The sequence below is a fragment of the Orcinus orca genome, chromosome 10 (genome assembly GCF_937001465.1).
Source record: "Orcinus orca chromosome 10, mOrcOrc1.1, whole genome shotgun sequence".
NCBI classification, from domain to species: domain Eukaryota; kingdom Metazoa; phylum Chordata; class Mammalia; order Artiodactyla; family Delphinidae; genus Orcinus; species Orcinus orca.
Genome location: NC_064568.1, coordinates 75,457,900 through 75,476,237, shown reverse-complemented (window position 1 = coordinate 75,476,237; position 18,338 = coordinate 75,457,900). Strand labels below are relative to the sequence as shown.

The 18,338-nt window shown below is 38.9% G+C and overlaps 1 protein-coding gene across 5 annotated transcripts in view; it reads left to right on the top strand.

Moving 5' to 3' along the window:
- SUPT3H (SPT3 homolog, SAGA and STAGA complex component) overlaps positions 1–18,338 on the top strand; it is a 449,999-nt gene that overhangs the window by 376,165 nt on the left and 55,496 nt on the right. The window lies entirely within an intron of this gene.

Sequence of the window (18,338 nt, the reverse complement as noted above, 5' to 3'; positions counted from 1 at the left end):
GATGTTGAAGAGCTTTTCATGTGCTTCTTGGCCATCTGTATGTCTTCTTTGGAGAAATGTCTATTTAAGTCTTCTGCCCATTTTTGGATTGGGTTGTTTTTTTAATATTGAGCTGCATGAGCTGTTTATATATTTTGGAGATAAATCCTTTGTCCGTTGATTTCTTTGCAAATACTTTCTCCCATTCTGAGGGTTGTCTTTTCTTCTTGCTTATGTTTTCCTTTGCTGTGCAAAAACTTTTAAGTTTCATTAGGTCCAATTTGTTTATTTTTGTTTTTATTTCCATTACTCTAGGAGATAGATCAGAAAATATCTTGCTGTGATTTATGTCAAAGAGTGTTCTTCCTATGTTTTCCTCTAAGAGTTTTATAGTGTCCGCTCTTACATTTAGGTCTCTAATCCATTTTGAGTTTATTTTTGTGTATGATGTTAGGGAGTGTTCTAACTTCATTCTTTTACATGTAGCTGTCTTGTTTTCCCAGCACCACTTATTGAAGAGACTGTCTTTTCTCCATGATATATCATTGGCTCCTTTGTCATAGATTAGTTGACCATAGGTGCGAGGGTTTGTCTCTGGGCTTTCTATCCTGTTCCATTGATCTATATCTCTGTTTTGGTACCAATACCGTATTGTCTTGATTACTATAGCTTTGTAGTATAGTCTGAAGTCAGGGAGTCTGATTTCTCCAGCTCCGTATTTTTCCCTCAAGACTGCTGTGGCTATTCGGGGTCTTTTGTGTCTCCATACAAATTTTAAGATGTTTTGTTCTAGCTCTGTAAAAAATGCCATTGGTAGTTTGATGGGATTGCATTGAATCTGTAGATTGCTTTGGGTAGTATAGTCATTTTCACAGTATTGATTCTTCTAATCCAAGAACATGGTATATCTCTCCATCTGTTGGTATCATCTTTAATTTCTTTCATCAGTGTCTTATAGTTTTCTGCATACAGGTCTTTTGTCTCCCTAGGTAGGTTTATTCCTAGGTATTTATTCTTTTTGTTGCAATGGTAAATGGGAGTGTTTCCTTACTTTCTCTTTCACATTTTTCATCATTAGTATAGGAATGCAAGAGAATTCTGTGCATTAATTTTGTATCCTGCAACTTTACCAGATTCACTGATTAGCTCTAGTAGTTTTCTGGTGGCATCTTCAGGATTCTTTATGTATAGTATCATGTCACCTGCAAACAGTGACAGTTTTACTTCTTCTTTTCCAGTTTGTATTCCTTTCATTTCTTATTCTTCTCTGATTGCCGTGGCTAAGACTTCCAAAACTATGTTGAATAATAGGTGTGAGAGTGGACATCCTTGTCTTGTTCCTGATCTTAGAGGAAATGCTTTCAGTTTTTCACCATTGAGAACGATGTTTGCTGGGGGTTTGTCATATATGGCCTTTATTATGTTGAGGTAGGTTCCCTCTATGCCCACTTTCTGGAGAGTTTTTATCATAAATGGGTGTTGAATTTTGTCCAAAGCTTTTTCTGCATCTATTGAGATGATCATGTGGTTTTTATTCTTCAGTTTGTTAATATGCTGTAACACATTGATTGATTTGCATATGTTGAAGAATCCTTGCATCCCTGGGATAAATCCCACTTGATCATGGTGTATGATCCTTTTAATGTGTTGTTGGATTCTGTTTGCTAGTATTTTGTTGAGGATTTTTTGCATCTATATTCATCAGTGATATTGGTCTGTAATTTTCTTTTTTTGTAGTATCTTTGTCTGGTTTTGGCATCAGGGTGATGGTGGCCTCATAGAATGAGATTGGGAGTGTTCCTTCCTCTGCAATTTTTTGGAAGAGGTTGAGAAGGATGGGTGTTAGCTCTTCTCTAAATGTTTGATAGAATTCACCTGTGAAGCCATCTGGTCCTGGACTTTTGAGTGTTGGAAGATTTTTAATCACAGTTTCAATTTCATTACTTGTGATTGGTCTGTTCATATTTTCTATTTCTTCCTGGTTCAGTCTTGGAACGTTATACCTTTCTAAGAATTTGTCCATTTCTTCCAGGTTGTCCATTTTATTGGCATAGAGTTGCTTGTAGTTGTCTCTTAGGATGCTTTGTATTTGTGCGGTGCCTGTTGTAACTTCTCCTTTTTCATTTCTAATTTTATTGATTTGAGTTCTCTCCCTCTTTTTCTTGATCAGTCTGGCTAATGGTTTATCGATTTTATCTTCTCAAAGAACCAGCTTTTAGTTTTATTGATCTTTGCTATTGTTTTCTTTGTGTCTAGTTCATTTTTTTCTGCTCTGATCTTGATGATTTCTTTCCTTCTGCTGACTTTGGGTTTTGTTTGTTCTTCTTTCTCTAGTTCCTTTAGGTGTAACGTTAGATTGTTTACTTGAGATTTTTCTTGTTTCTTGAGGTAGGCTTCTATAGCTGTAAACTTCCCTCTTAAGCCTGCTTTTGCTGCATCCCATAGATTTTGGACTGTTGTGTTTTCATCGTCATTCGTCTCTAGGTATTTTTTTATTTCCTCTTTGATCTCTTTAGTGATCTCTTGGTTATTTAGTAATGTATTGTTTATCCTCCATGTGTTTGTGTTTTTTACATTTTTTCCCTGTAATTGATTTCTAATCTCATAGCGTTGTGGTCAGAAAAGATGCTTGATATGATTTCAGTTTTCTTAAATTTACTGAGGCTTGATTTGTGACCCAAGATGTGATCTGTCCTGGGGAATGTTCCGTGCGCAATTGAGAAGAAAGCGTAATCTGCTGTTTTTGGATGGAATGTCCTATAAATATCAATTAAATCTCTCCGGTCTATTGTGTCATTTAAAGCTTGTGTTTCCTTATTAATCTTCTGTTTGGTTGATCTGTCCATTGGTGTAAGTGTGGTGTTAAAGTCCCCCACTCTTATTGTGTTACTGTCGATTTCCTCTTTTAGAACTGTTAGCAGTTGCCTTATGTATTGAGGTTCTCCTATGTTGGGTGCATATATATTTATAATTGTTATATCTTCTCCTTGGATTGATCCCTTGATCATTATGTAGTGTCCTTCCTTGTCTCCTGTAACATTCTTTATTTTAAAGTCTATTTTATCTGATACGAGTTTTGCTACTCCAGCTTTCTTCTGATTTCCATTTGCATGGAATATCTTTTTCCATCCCCTCACTTTCAGTCTGTATGTGTCCCTAGGTCTGAAGTGGGCCTCTTGTAGGCAGCATATATATGAGTCTTGTTTTCGTATCCATTCAGCAAGCCTGTGTCTTTGGTTGGAGCATTTAATCCATTCACATTTAAGGTAATTATCAATATGTATGTTCCTATTACCATTTTCTTAATTGTTTTGGGTTTGCTTTTGTAGGTCCTTTTCTTCTCTTGTGTTTCCCACTTAGAGAAGTTTCTTTAGCATTGGTTGTAGAGCTGGTTTGGTGGTGCTGAATTCTCTTAGCTTTTGCTTGTGTGTAAAGCTTTTGATTTCTCCATCGAATCTGAATGAGATTCTTGATGGGTAGAGTAATCTGGGTTGTAGGTTCTCCCTTTCATCACTTTAAGTATATCATGCCACTCCCTTCTGGCTTGTAGAGTTTCTGCTGAGAAACTGTTAACCTTATGGGAGTTCCTTTGTATGTTATTTGTCGTTTTTCCCTTGCTGCTTTCAATAATTTTTCTTTGTCTTCAATTTTTGCAAATTTGATTACTATGTGTCTCGGCATGTTCCTCCTTGGGTTTATCCTGTGTGGGACTCTCTGCGCTTCATGGACTTGGGTAGCTATTTCCTTTCCTGTGTTAGGGAAGTTTTCAACTATAATCTCTTCAGATATTTTCTCGGGTCTTTTCTCTCTCTCTTCTCCTTCTGGGACCCCTGTAACGCGAATGTTGTTGTGTTTAATGTTGTTCCAGAGGTCTCTTAGGCTGTCTTCATTTCTTTTCATTCTTTTTTCTTTATTCTGTTCCGCGGCAGTGAATTCCACCATTCTGTCTTCCAGGTCACTTATCCATTCTTCTGCCTCAGTTATTCTGCTGTTGATTCCTTCTAGTGTATTTTTCCTTTTAGTTATTGTATCGTTCATCTCCGTTTCTTTGTTCTTTAATTCTCCTAGATCTTTGTTAAACATTTCTTGCATCTTCTCGATCTTTGCCTCCATTCTTTTTCCGAGGTTCTGGATCATCTTCACTATCATTATTCTGAATTCTTTTTCTGGAAGATTGCCTATCTCTGTTTCATTTAGTTGTTTTTCTGGGGTTTTATCTTGTTCCTTCATCTGGTGCATAGCCCTCTGCCTTTTCATCTTGTCTATCTTTCTGTGAATGTGGTTTTTGTTCCACAGGCTGCAGGATTGTAGTTCATCTTGCTTCTGCTCAAGCAGGGGCTACTCTTCGTTGTGGTGTGTGGGCTTCTCATTGTGGTGGCTTCTCTTGTTGTGGAGCAAAGGCTCTAGGCATGCGGGCTTCAGTAGTTGTGGCACATGAGCTTCAGTAGTTGTGGCTTGAGGGCTCTTGAGCACAGGCTTAGTAGTTTTGGTGCGTGGGCTTAGTTGCTCTGCGGCATGTGGGATCTTTCCAGACCAGGGTTCGAACCCATGTCCTCTGTATTGGTAGGCAGATTCTCAACCACTGTGCCACCAGGGAAGCCCCAGCATTTTTGAAATTAAAATTTTTTGTTCAAGTTCAGGATTTTTTTTATTCCCTTTCAATGACTTTATTGAACTTTTAGGCACTAATAATTTAACAAATGTAGAAGAGAAAGGCTTTTCTCAGAAGATGTTTATAGCCCAGTTGAAAGAGACAGTGTAGAATTACATGATTTCATTATAATGTTTAATTACTGTGATAATCCATCATGGGACCAAATGGGAGCAAGTTTGGCTGTTCAGAGAAGGCTTCATAGAGGAAGGATCGCCTGAGCTGAAGTTTGAAGAGTAAGAGGAGTTTAGCCAAGCAGAGGGACGAGATGCAGAGGGAACATGAGCAAAAGTAGAGATCCAAGGAGGTATGAAACAGCATTGCATGGTCAGGAAATGACCAACAGTTTGAAAATATTAGCACATGGAATACATGGTGGGAATGGCTGGAGATGAGGAAAAGAGGGGAGATGGGGGCTGAGGCATGGAGAATGCTGTATTTAGGAGCTTGGACTATATCCTTGATGGGGTGTAGTTGCAGGACCTTTAAGCTGGGGAGTGAATATCAAAGTTAGAAGGAATATTGTAGTGCTTTAACTTTTTGGTGGTTTTGAAACTTTACCACATAACTTGTTTTTCAAACAAAATCTTACATATTAACTTAATATCAAAATCAGATCAAAGCGGAGCTGCGCAGTTGAGGTTGGGGTGGAAAACTCAGAGCTTCCTAGCTTGGTCCCCCCTCACTCTTCTCCTGGCCCCTTTGCCAGCTCCTAGGGCACCGTCATAGAACCTCCATGGCTTTTCTGAGCACACTTTAAAACAAAAAACCTTTCAGTTTATAGACTAGAAAACTGGGGCTCAGGATGTTAGAGTATCTAAACTATTGATAATTCATGGAAGAGCCCAGAATAGAACCATGTCTCTTGATTCCAAATTTAGTGGGGTTTTTTCAGTACAACATACTATCATTGGAGAAAAATTTACTATTTCATATAACAGAAATTCCTCGCTCCTGTTATGCAGATGCAATATATGAGACAAAGAAAAATATCAATAATTGTCCAAGTTAGAGTTAATTTTCTACATTTAGTACATGCTTATTAATTTTATGCAGGTTTTTTTTAAACATTTTAGATTGTTTTAGAACTGGATCCAGTTTATACAGTTCCCTTTGCCTTTTCATGCTGAGAAAGTACCAAGTTATCCGTCAACTTGAATTTGTAGGAATTAGATACAGGGAGTTTACTGTTAAGGCCTCTTGTTATTGGAATCCCCCCCCATTAAGTGTTGATAGTGCCTGGGTTTACCAACCTTGTCTAAATAGTATGTCATGGCTGAAGCCTGTTCTAATGGCAGAAGCAGTGGAATAAGAGTCAGGAGACCTGGTTACTCCCAGTCCAGCTATTAACTGGCTGAATAACATTTGGAAAAGTCACTCAAGCTCAACTGTACAATGGGAAGATTGAACTAAATTACCTCAAAGGCCCATTGCAGCTCCTGCAGTCTGTGATTCTAATTACGGCACATGTTGTGTTTTATCTTTGAGAATGCTAATGTTTTATAGACTGCCATAAGCTGTCATTTTTGGTGGTCCTAAAGACTCAAGACAGTTGGGTACATGAAGCAGCTGATTATGAATATCTTGTAAAAGAAGTGGGCATCTACTCATTCACTCATCAGGCAAAGGATATATGCTAATGAAATGAGTTAATTTTATTTGCAACTATGTTCCCAATCTGGGAATTTGAGTGGCTTCACTGAAATTCTAGTAATACATTCCCTGTGACCTTATCAATGGACAACTCAGCCTTGGACAGCCCACATAGCAGGTAGGAGGATGTTTACGAAAAGCTCTGCTTATCTCTGTGAAAATCATGGTATATAAACTCTTTCAGGACTCAGAATTGTAGAAGTCCTTCAGAGTCCTTCTCTGAACTGCCCCTTCTGTTTTTGATTCCCCAATCTCATTTTTCTGCATGAGCCCTTCCTCAGTGTGCTATTTAAAGTCCTTTCACATCAAGCCCTACTACTTTAAGAATAAGTGTGATGTAACAAACAATGACATTATTATAGTGTAAGGACAAGAAATAGGGGGTGAGTTATAAAGCAGAACATTTTTATTTACACAGCAGTGTTTTAATAACCAGTAAAATTTTGGAAGAGAACTAGAAAAATAGTTAAAAGATAAATGGACTTATGTTTCAATGTTATGATTTTTCACATACACTAAAGTTCATTTTTACTTTCTTTTTTTAAATCCCTGAATTTCGGACAGGACCCTGGGAGAGTTGTTGGCATCCTTTGGTCAACATATTTGTCAGGGTATTTTTTTTCAATGTCCTTCTATGGTCCTATTAAGCAATAACCTCATTAGCAACACATTCTGAGTGGTATAGTGTGATAGCTTTACTACAAAGGGGTTCTGTATTTCAGTTGCCAGGATATAACACTCTTATGACAGGGGAGAAAAAGAAAACTTGCTATGAAGGGGAAGCTTAGACATTATTTACTCTAAATATCGAAGCTTTCCATTTGAAAGTTTACAGAGGCTGAAGAATTGTTGAATTTGGAGATTTCGAAATAAAAATCTCCAGCGAACTTTAAAAATGTTTCCACCTTGAAAACAAATTCTATTCCCTCCTGTGAGCATTTGCCTTACAGAGTTTGGGACTAGCCTATAAATTATTTTCATCACAAATACCTTTCACTAAGAGACACAGTATCACCCTCTTCTGGAGTGAAACAAATAAAACATTCCTATTCAGGGCTGGGCAACTTGAGAACAGACTGTCAGTTGTACTGAGTTACACAGAACTCAAAAAAAGGTAGACTTTTTTTTTTTTTTTAACCTCTTTATATCAAGTCCATTTTTTAGGCCACACCAGGTTGGAGCAATGCAGGCTCCACAAGGCCCAATCCAAATTAACCCTGGCAGTATTCCAGAAGTGCTGGAAATGAGCAGATTTAAATAATTTTCAACTCCAGATTCTTTTTGTTCTTTTACCTTTGGCTTTATGTCATCGTATATGAGTTAAAACTATGGAAAAACATGTTGTTACTGATTTTACGCCTTTTCTGGGCCCTTGGCTTGGTCTACATAGGCAGAATGTATCATGACCAATGTCATTGTTCACAGGCAAAGAGATCATTAAGTCTCAGACAACCGCAGAAACAAGGCTCTGTTGACACAGTTTAAAAGAATCCTATGCATAAATGCTTTCTGTGGTCCCTATCATGTACCTGTCACTCTCCAGCATGACAGTACATAGGACTGTGGTGTTTCCCCAGCTGTGGGTGAATGGGGTGGCGCCCATGGATGAAGACTAAGCTATAGCTGAACTCCATACGTGAGGTCAGAGCATATGAAATTGCCATATTTGTAAGTCAAACCCAATTGAAAGTCAACAGTTTCATGTGGTTCAACCTAATAATTATTTTGATCTGTTTCATTTCAACTTTGTTCCCAGCCTATTAGCTAAATTCACCTCAATTGACAAGGATTTCCAAAACAAAGCAACTCAGAAAGATGCAGAAAGTTCTCTGTTTCTTCATCTATAAAATGGGGATGGTCATGATACCTGCCTTGTAGGATCACTGTGAACATTGAATGGAAAGGGCTTAGGAGAACAGTGCTTGGCACACGATAAGCGCTCAATAAATTTAGCCTTTATAAAGCATTGTCGTCATTCTCAGCATCTTACTGATGTATCTGTTCAACAGATATTTATTGGTATTTGACTGCATGGGAGGCTGAGTGTCTGGTGCTGGGACCAAATTTCTGAAGAGGCTGTATTCCCTACCCTAAGGAGCTTACAAGCATGTCTGTGGCAATTATAATGGAGTGTGGTAAATGCCTACTGTAGGGTCAGCATGTGCTGGGGACACACGTAGGTGAATCCTATCTCTGTCATAACGGTCAGGGAAGATTCTGAAACCCAAAGGACTAGTGGAAGTTAGTCAAGGAAAACCAGAAAGATCAGTCTCATCAGCATGAGTAAAAAGTATAGAGGCCTGAGGAAGAGGAAGCATCATGTGTTCGGAGACCCGCAAGTCGTTAAATGTGGCCCCGAGCAGGGAACGAAAGGTGAGGTCACTGATTCCCTCCTGCTTCGCTCTCGTTACCCCATCCATCAGCAGGTTTCATCTGTTGCCACCGCAACAGAAACGTATATGATTTCTACCCATCTGATCAAGAGCTTATTGCCAGTTGCCAATTCGGATAGCTTGAGAGCTCTTACCAAGGGATTCTAACTATAATGTTTTTGTGCTGTACAGAAGTGGCTACGTGTATAAAGGTGTTTTTATATAGCAAAGGTCCTAGGTAGGAAAAATAGACTAAGAAAAACTGACCTCTGGAATAAAAAAAGGACTTTGAAAGAAAATCTGTTCAGAATGCCACATAATAATAGCAATAGTAGTAAGATTGTAGAAGCTGGATGACCCATTCATCTGAATAATCAACAGGCACATTTTTTTAAAAACAAAGCCAGTTAACATTGAGCTAAACATGGCCTTTAAAAACACGGACATCAACCTGACTGATCTGGATTTTTTCTTCTCTTGAACAGAGTAAACCAGTGAATGCAAAAGATTGCTGTAGTCAGGTCCCTTCCAGTGAGACTGTTCCCCCAAACAGACCATCCCTTTCCTTCACCAAACCCATCTGCGTTCAGAGGATATGTTTTTCTTTCTCCTTTTGTCCTCTTACTGAGGTAGAACTTGAATGTGCATTATGGTACTTTATGTTTGATACTGATATTGTAAGTGATGTCTTACTTTTCTATTGTATTTTCAGAATATCTATTTTAGAAAGATTAAAAAGGTAATTAGTGTGGAAGAAGCAAAACATAGACAATAAAAATGAAAAAGGTAATTTACCCATCCGTATTCCATTGAGCACCTGAATATTTAAGAGAGGGATGTATTTCTTTCAATCTAAAAAGACTGCTTACCGTTCAGCCTAGATGTTTTAGGTTAGTTTATGATATAGAAAATTGATTGAATTGAAATGTGTATCTTTCCCCCGTATAATAACATTCCTAACTCTATACTCATAAATGCTACAGTCCCCAAGATTTCTTTATTACAGATTTTATTCTCATTCATGAGCTCCATGTTAAACTGTTAAATTAACAGAATCATCACCTTAGCCTTAAATTAGCATAGCACATCATTAGGGAAAGCAATGCTGTACATTTAATTGCTGTTTTTAAAAGTTATATCATGTTGTCGTGCCCTGCGTTTGTGTTCATATGTTACCGTGTTTAATTTACAAGGAGTTTGTTTAATTTACAACAAGCTTCTGGGCTGCTTCCTGTTGTTTGCTAGCTCCCTCCAAGTGCAGCTATTTGGTAATAACTGTGGCTATTGCTACGTGAATATTTGAAATATAGTGAAACTCAAGTGATATAGGATAAGAGGACAAATGTTAGAGAATTGGAAAAATAGAAAAACAGTGCAGCATGAAATGTCAAACCACATTTTAGGGCACTTTTACTCTGTTTCCATAAATGCATGCGGGAATTATGTTGCAAATACTTGAAACTGTTTGTTTTCATTTTTGGCCTGATTTTCTAGCATTGAAGAAACCATGTCTAATGATCTTGAGTGTTCTTAAAGAAAAAGAAATTATATTTTACATAATGGTTTGCATGTGTGAGTTCCCTCTGGCAGCAGCACTATAATTAGGGTGTCGTCTCTCCGAGGAGAGACTCTCTGTCTTAAAGATGCCATGGCCACATCTGACTGCCGGAGCTGAGTGCAGAACATCATGATTTTGTTAAAAGATAAACACCGTCTCTTTTCGCTTATTCATTCCTTCTCCTTCCTGCTTCTTTGGCTCAAGCTGAAGAAGCAAAGGACAGCTGAGTACAAACCGTTTTCTTCCTTCCTCATTCAGCAAACCATGGAGAAAGATCTTGGCTTCTTGACATTAATAACTTTGCTTCAACTCTACTTGGAACTATTTGGGCAGCTTTTCAAAAATGAAAAAGGTACAATAAAAGAGGACTGAACTTCCTGTTTTACTCCTAAAGTAGCAGATTCAGCGAAGTCTTGCTGTCTTATGGGACTGACCATATTCTTCCCTGGGGACCCACGATTGTAGAATATTATTTCCTTGCACAACTTCCATTGAAACTATTAAAAGGCAATCAGCTTGAGTAGGCCTAGTGGCAGACAGTAGGAAGCTCTTCAGTCTTCTTATTAAATAAGTGTAACGGTCATATAAATGTCGGACTGCCTTTTAGACAGTCAGAAATGTCCCTGATCATAGGAAGGAGGGGGAAACCTAAAGGCTGTTCCTCAACCTAAATAGAAAAAAAAATGCGAACACTTATATAAGGGGTGTGTATAATGTATGAATATATTTGACATCTATCTGCCTTATATACACATGCTCACAAGATCGTGCACACACCACCTCTGTCACAGTGACCATTGCTGTATATTAATTTTTGATTCCCTGCAGTATTTGAGAAACTGGAATTGTCCAGGGGTCAAATACAGCACATTTCAGGTCAATACCTGTGGCTGCACAGTAGGAGGAATGGCAAGATGTGAAGAAGCCATTCTGTGACTAAAAATGACAGTTTCATTAGGAGAGCAAAATAAGAAAAACCGTGCCTTCTGATTCTGTTTTACATTAGTTTGCATTTGTTTCTGAGCGCCCTAGAGACAGGATGTCTGCTACCCCTTATCTGTTACAGTGTGGGCCATCAAGCCCGGGAGATGAAAAACTGCTGTCTCAGTAGAAGCATCCGCCAGTCAAAACTGGCCAACCCAAGAGATGGGGCTCAAGCCCATCAGCAGCCCCCTCCTCCACGGTAGAGAGATCCAGGTGGTGGCGGGCAGAGTTCAGCGTGCAGTGTCCTATGACCCTCTCAAGAAAGCGCAATGTGTTTAGATGCAATTCCGTGTGATGGAAAGAGCCTAAGCTTTGAAATCAGAAAACATGCGTTCCTCCTTCAGGCCTGACTGTTCTGTGATAACCCAAGAACTGCAAGTCGCAGAACTGAGTGGAAAAGAACGAACTCTATGGTTGTTTTCATTCTAACATGTACCTCATCAGGAATACATTTTGTGCTTCCTCCTTTACATTTTTATCTTTCAGATAAGGAAATACTGTTTCTATCTCTGGGGGGTTTCTTGAAACTTAAGGGATACAGCTAATCCTGTTTCATAAGCTAGATCTTCAGGTATTTGAAGACAGCTATCCTGTTCCCAGATTCTGTTCGAAAATCTTTAGAAGATAAAAGAATTATCTAAATGGTAAATGAGTTTCTTTTTATCTTTTCTATGAATAATGTTTTTAAATCACCCTTTAGATATATTTTAAATGCTTGCACTTTTGCTTTAGTGTGTTTTTGGTCATGAGCAGAGACAGGAACAGGGCGCAGAGAGAGGCTGGCAAAAGCAGGTTGGAGCCAGGTCTACAGAGGCATAAAGAGAAGAAAGGGGGACTCTAGCTGGGGGGAGGTAGCACATGGGGACAGGGGAGGAACCTCTGCAGAGGGAAGCTATTCAGTGATATCGACCCCACTACGCAGTCCCACTACGTAGGAGCCAGGTTCAACCAAGGACCAAATGACTCACAGTATCTACTGTTCGGTATTCGTTTTTCCTGACTGACTGATTGCTTCTTTTCAAAGTAGATGATACAGGGTCGCTGACTGCTGTGAAGAGAGTGTCCCATAGGCCAGAAGAAAAGCAGGGAGACGAGTTCAGAGGTTATTGTAAGAGTCCACAGAGAGATGTTGGTACAGTGTATTTTGCTCTGGGAAAGTTGATTTCAGCCAGTTCTTTTTTTGCCTGTTACTGCCATTTCTGCATTCACTTTTATTCCCCTACTTGGGGCCACCTCTGTCTTTACTTTTGTAATTTGCCCTACGTGCATTTCCCAGCCCCAGGCATTGTGTAACTATTCACTTGTTGAAATGACCACATGCCATGCCAGTGATGTCTGTGCCTCGTTCAGTCATTCTTCTATCTCTAGTGCGCAGCCCAAGGTTAGGGATAGATTCGACGCTCGGCATGCGTTTATTACATGCATGCATTCAGTGAGTGCATGTTTCTGAGATGATTTTAGAGCTTCCTGAGGGTGTCAGTGGTTCAAGGCCAGTATGAAATACAGCTTGAGAACATGGGCTCTGGAGCAACTGCCTAGGTTCACATCATGGCTCCACCACTTAGTGGCTATGGGACCTTGGGCACGTTATATAGCCTTCCTAACAGCACCCACCTCCTAGAGTTGTTGTCAGAATTACGTGTGTTAATATGACTAAAGTACTTAGGACAGTGCCTGGCACAAAGGAGACACAGTATGTTAGCCTTTATAATTATCATAAAGAAACAAAAGCTTATTTCTCTTTTATCTCCAGAAGAGCAAGGCAGCCACTAGGTGAAATACTTCGACAGCCACTAGGACGTTGTTTAGAAATGTTTAAGATATCACTTTAAACCTTTCTGTTTAGAACAGTTTTGAACTGGGTAGTGGAATGGAAGCTCCCTAAGACAAAGGGTGAAACTCCATTGTTGGGCAGTGAGATGATGCTCCAGCACCCCTTCCCTCTGCCTCTCCTAAGGTCAGCTCACAAAGAAAAATACTTAAGATGCAGCATTCACTTTACGCAAATTAACTACGAGTTTTGTGGGGGAACAGGACTCTATGTGTGCTGATAGTCACTAATAAAACACTAAAAGGTAAAAAATATAGAGAATTTACCATAACCGTTCTTCTGTGAAAATAATCTCCAAATTAGAAGAATAGGTAAACATAGCATAACTTTTAAAATGTTTTCATTCTGTTCTGATGTTCATGAGTACTGTTTATTGTGGAGTGGTTGGAAGGGGGCATAGTGAGAGGAAGAGGCATAAGAGAAGAGAGGGTTCCTTCTCCACTCAGTTTTTCAAAAGATTCAATAGCCTTACAATCAGAAGTTTAAGTAAAAATGCAACATGGAAGCCTTGCTAAAACTCGACCTCTAAAGCTGTTTTAAGGTGGGTGCCGTATTATAGCCTCACAGCTCCATGGTGTAGCTTTCAGGATAGTTAATGAAGCTGACCAAAGTCTAAGCATGTCACAGCCAAGCACAGTGCATAACTAGGGGAAAAATAGAAGAGTGGAATTAGTTGAAAGGTGAAAGAAAGCAAAATGGAAAAAGTGACTGTAGTGGGGCGTTTGTCTAGTGTCATCAATAATTACTTTTCCTCAGGTGCCCATTTTCCTATTCTGGCTTAACGACTTCTAAATAGTTGGTTCTGAGCCTCTTCCTTCCTCACTAGAATACAATAAAAATTAGAAGCAAAGGTCTTTCGAGTTTCCCTAGGCTGGAAAATAGGAGATATGGTATCATTACCATGAATTGGTCTTCAGATGTCAGAGGATGATGGATTTTCCATTTCCTTTGGCATCCAAATTTATAGGAAATGCCTGTGGGCCCCTCTTCTTTAAACAAGGAGTCAATCTTCATCCCTTTGGCAGGTTAAGTTCCCGGAAAAGACCTGACAAGTCAAAATGGTATGAGTCAATCTTAAAATTTCCCATAGAAAGTGTTCAGTAGGAGTTTATATTCTTCACCAAGGGCTTGATGCCCAGCTTTTTATAGAAGTAACTCCAGACACCAAGATTTCATCAACTAAATCAATTAAAGAAGGGGCTCTGGTGTTCCAAAACTTAAGACTTTTATGTATTTTTACTGTAAGGTCATAGTAGACCATATGGAATCTTTTAAAAAATTATTTCTATCACATTTTTATTTTAAGGAACTAGAAGGCGACAATATGTCTACCTTAGTATGGAAATTTAAAAGGCTGTTTGGAGAATATTTTGACAAGTTTCTTCAAGGAGATGTAGGGCCACTGAATGATGGCTCTTTGATAAAGAAGTCACACTCTTCTCATTGCTAATTCCATTATAACCAGCACAGGTTTTAGAAAATGAGTGCTTTGGTGGAGGAATTTGAGGTCCGATTCATTTCCTCATAATTGCCTTATAAGTCTATCTGTACTACCAGCCGTAACTGCTGCGGATACTAACACAGGCCTGCTCATTGCCCTGAGTCACATCTGTGTCCCTCCAAGATTTCCTGTTTACCAATGAAAGAGAATCTCTTGTATCCCCTCGTTCCACTCATCCCAGCCAGTTTGGGAAACTCTCTTTATTCCTTAGATATTAGTGTGGCTTTATCCTACTCTTGTATTTAGGTAAATTTTATATGTAAATTCTTCAAAAAATATATCTATTGATAAAAAGCCTCATGGAAAGATGTCATTCAGAATGATTGGAACCATTCCAATGAGGAAAGCTAACAGCTATTCCCTTCCTATGGTCTCTGCACGTGGACAAGTCTTCACGTCTTGATGCTCATATCTAGAATTCCATCCCATAAACAACATTCGGGGTTCATTTTATATCACCTGCCAGTGGTCACAGACTCCTCATTAAATCTTGATCTCCCAAAAAGGGGAAGACTTATTCTATGGGTGTGATCCCTTCGCTAGCAAATCTTGAACGTAATCTGAATCTGTAACGCTAGATGAATCAGTAGCTTATTATGAACATGTGATTGTTCAAGAGGTAACTGAAAACCATGATAAGTGGTGATTCCACAGCACCTGTACGTGTGTTGTATATACACACCAATACAGATGCATTTAGATAGATAGATGGATAGTATATTAAACCAATAACAAAATAAGCCCAGCTTCCCCAGACTCTGACAAAGAACAAGATAATTGAAAAAAGAGAGTTCAGTATTTCAGTCGTAAATTTCCAAGACTCATTTCTATTTGAGAATGTTTTTGTCTTGCTAACCACAGAGAACAGTTGGAGTGAGTGGGTCATTTTCTTTCGATTGCTTCTCCAGCACTGACCCTGGGGGGACAGATCTGATGATCTAATAGGTCATTTCCACCCCTAATATCTATCATTTTGGCTACTCTGTGGCAGCTTCTTATTGCTTTAAATAAGCCATCTTAATTCAAAAAACATACATCTGGATTTGACCTGCCTAATATATGTCAAGAAGTGTGTGTCCCACCAAAGCCCCACCAGGAACTCTCTGAGAGACTAAAGAAACTGAAAAGAAGCAAAAAAATGAGCAGGGAGAAGTGGGGAGACTGAGTCAAACAACTTTCTGTTTATTTTATGTAAGTTTTTATTTTTCAAGAATGAGATCGACCCTTAGGCCTCTTTAAATCTTTTTTTTGTTCTGTTAAAATCTAATCTGAACATTCATACATCTTATTTTAGTAATTTTTAAAAACAGTTGATTCATTTTCTTAGAAGTTGTCCTATCACAAACTAGCATTTTGATGCTCAGATCATCTCTGGCCAATTCTTGGCCTCATATCCACTTTGCAACTTCTCAGACTGAAATGCCTGAAGAGGAAGTGGCATCTGTGCACGGCTCTAGATGTCAGCCAGTTGTGGTCCTCTGGCCAGGTGTGTTGGGAGCTTTATTACAAATACATAATAACTATCTTCTCCCCAGCTAAATACATCACCAACACTCTGAATTAGCTTTTATGAATGTATGAATACGCAGCCTCTATAGTTGTACTTCAGGTCATAGATCTGGTTGACCGGCCAGAATAGCTATCCTTTATTCTTCCTGCACAGTGATTTTCATTTAATATGTAGCTTTTTATAAGCTGTTGTCAGCTAATATTTTCTCCTGCACACATTTAGTTACTTCCTATAGAGAACCGTGTCTGTGTGTCTTATTGTCCATTAGTCTGCCTCTGTCTTCCTGCAAGATTAATTCAGCCTCCGTGCTGAATTACTTTTTCTGACCCTTTCTCCAGATCATTAGGGTTATAGGCAGATCAAACCAAGATGAAACTTGGGATTCATTTGGAGTGCTTATCTCTACAGCTGTTCTCTATAGAAAGGTCGCATCCATTGCCAGAGGTAAGTAGGATTTTGCATTTATTCAGTCAACAAATATTTGTTGGCCTCATGCTATATTCCAGGAACCTCATTCAATTACATTAAACTGATTCCATATACGGCACCCAGTGCTTCAGCTATAACCTATCCTCTAATATCACATTTGAAATGAAATGAGTCACAAGATAACAAGAAAGTCATCGCTCACTCACCTCTATTCTCCTTCAAAGGAAGGTCGGGTGGCATGAAATCACGGCATTTGTGCTGGGTTGGGAGTTAGATGTCCTGGCTTCTAGTCCTGCCTGTGTCTGTGCCCTAGTCCTTCCTGAACTCTGAGATTTAGACAAGTCATTTAATTTCCCTGAGCCAGTTTTCTGATGTAAAATGGGCATAATAATCCCGCCTGCTTTCCAGAATTATGGTGAGGTGCACATGAGCTAATTCTTATAGAAGGACCTTGTCAATCATAAACCATTGTGCAAACATGGACATAAAACGTTGGTGCCAGCTAAAACTAAATGATGAAGAGAAATCAAGGAAAATGTCTCAAAAGCAAGCAGTTTGGACTTCTTTAACATCTAATGGAAAAAGTTCACTTATAAGCCAACCGACAGGAAAACCCTGATGAGTAGAGGCCAGTTGCAGATATTCACACAACAGTGTACACGGAATATAACTGTAATATTATTTGTGTTTAATCACCAGGAATTCAGGCAGCAGGGAATTAAAACTCAGAATGAGCCTGAAAGACAAAAGAGGATTTAATTGTTTTTCCCCTATGTCAGTGGTTCTCCACCCTGATTGAATGTTGGAATTGATGCCCCTGCCCCACTTCCAGAAATCCATGATCTGGGGTGCCGTCTGGGCCTTAGGATTTTTATAAGATTCCAAGGTGGTTCTAATGTAGAGTCAGCTGGTAGTGAGAAAAATCACTGTGCTAGAGAGAGTTAAAAAAAAAAATCTCTAAAAGTCTAGTTATAAAGATGAAATTTATGGACACAAAGAGGTAACTGTCAGCAGTAGAAGAATATATGTGTCTTATGACTGTAGAGAAAATTGCTGGGACCCATAGGCCTCCAACAGTAGTCTTACAGGAGCTCAGCTGGCATCTCCCCAGGTGGAAATAAGGGCAGGAGAAGAAAAGACAGAGGGAGTTATAAAAAATCTTCTCAGAATTGTTCAAGTTTCCATTTGAAAAATGAGTTTCCAGCCAGTAATATGATAGCTATAGAGTAAGTCAAGTGGCAATAGGTATACGTAAACATGAGCATTAAGTGTTATTTTCACAATTCTTGTTTCCTCTAGTAAATATTTATGTAACGGCTAATCTGAGTTGTTATAACTAATCATGGCCCGTTCCCTTTAATGCACAGACACTTTGCTTGTGACCAGACTTGTAGTCTCAGGTCATTTACAGAAATGCCAAAAAAGAGTCTTTCCTCAAGAAAGACAGCGGCATTTTATGCTTAGCAAAGTAACTGTATCAGCATTTGGAAAAGTATATAGTAGTTAGCACAGTCCCAAAATAAAATGCAAGAAACAAAGTATTAGCCTTTCATTGTGGTGCTCACAGGCCAGTTCCCAGAGCATTGTCCTGATTTATGCCCAAGGGTTCAATCTGATCCTTAACGTCAGTTACCGGGAAAAAGTTACATTTATGTGTTTTCAAGTTCTGTTTTTAAACACAGAAAAAGCCAATAAAGTCAAAGAAATTGTAATGCTTAAAACTCCATTCCTTTAAAAAATATTTTCATTTGGGAAAAGACAAAAATATTCGGAAGGGCCAGGCTTCCCATGTTCTCTGCAAAGACCCTTCTCAGTTTCCCTGTAGTATATACACGCCTGTCTCCATCTTACCTCCTTTCCCCAGTTTTCC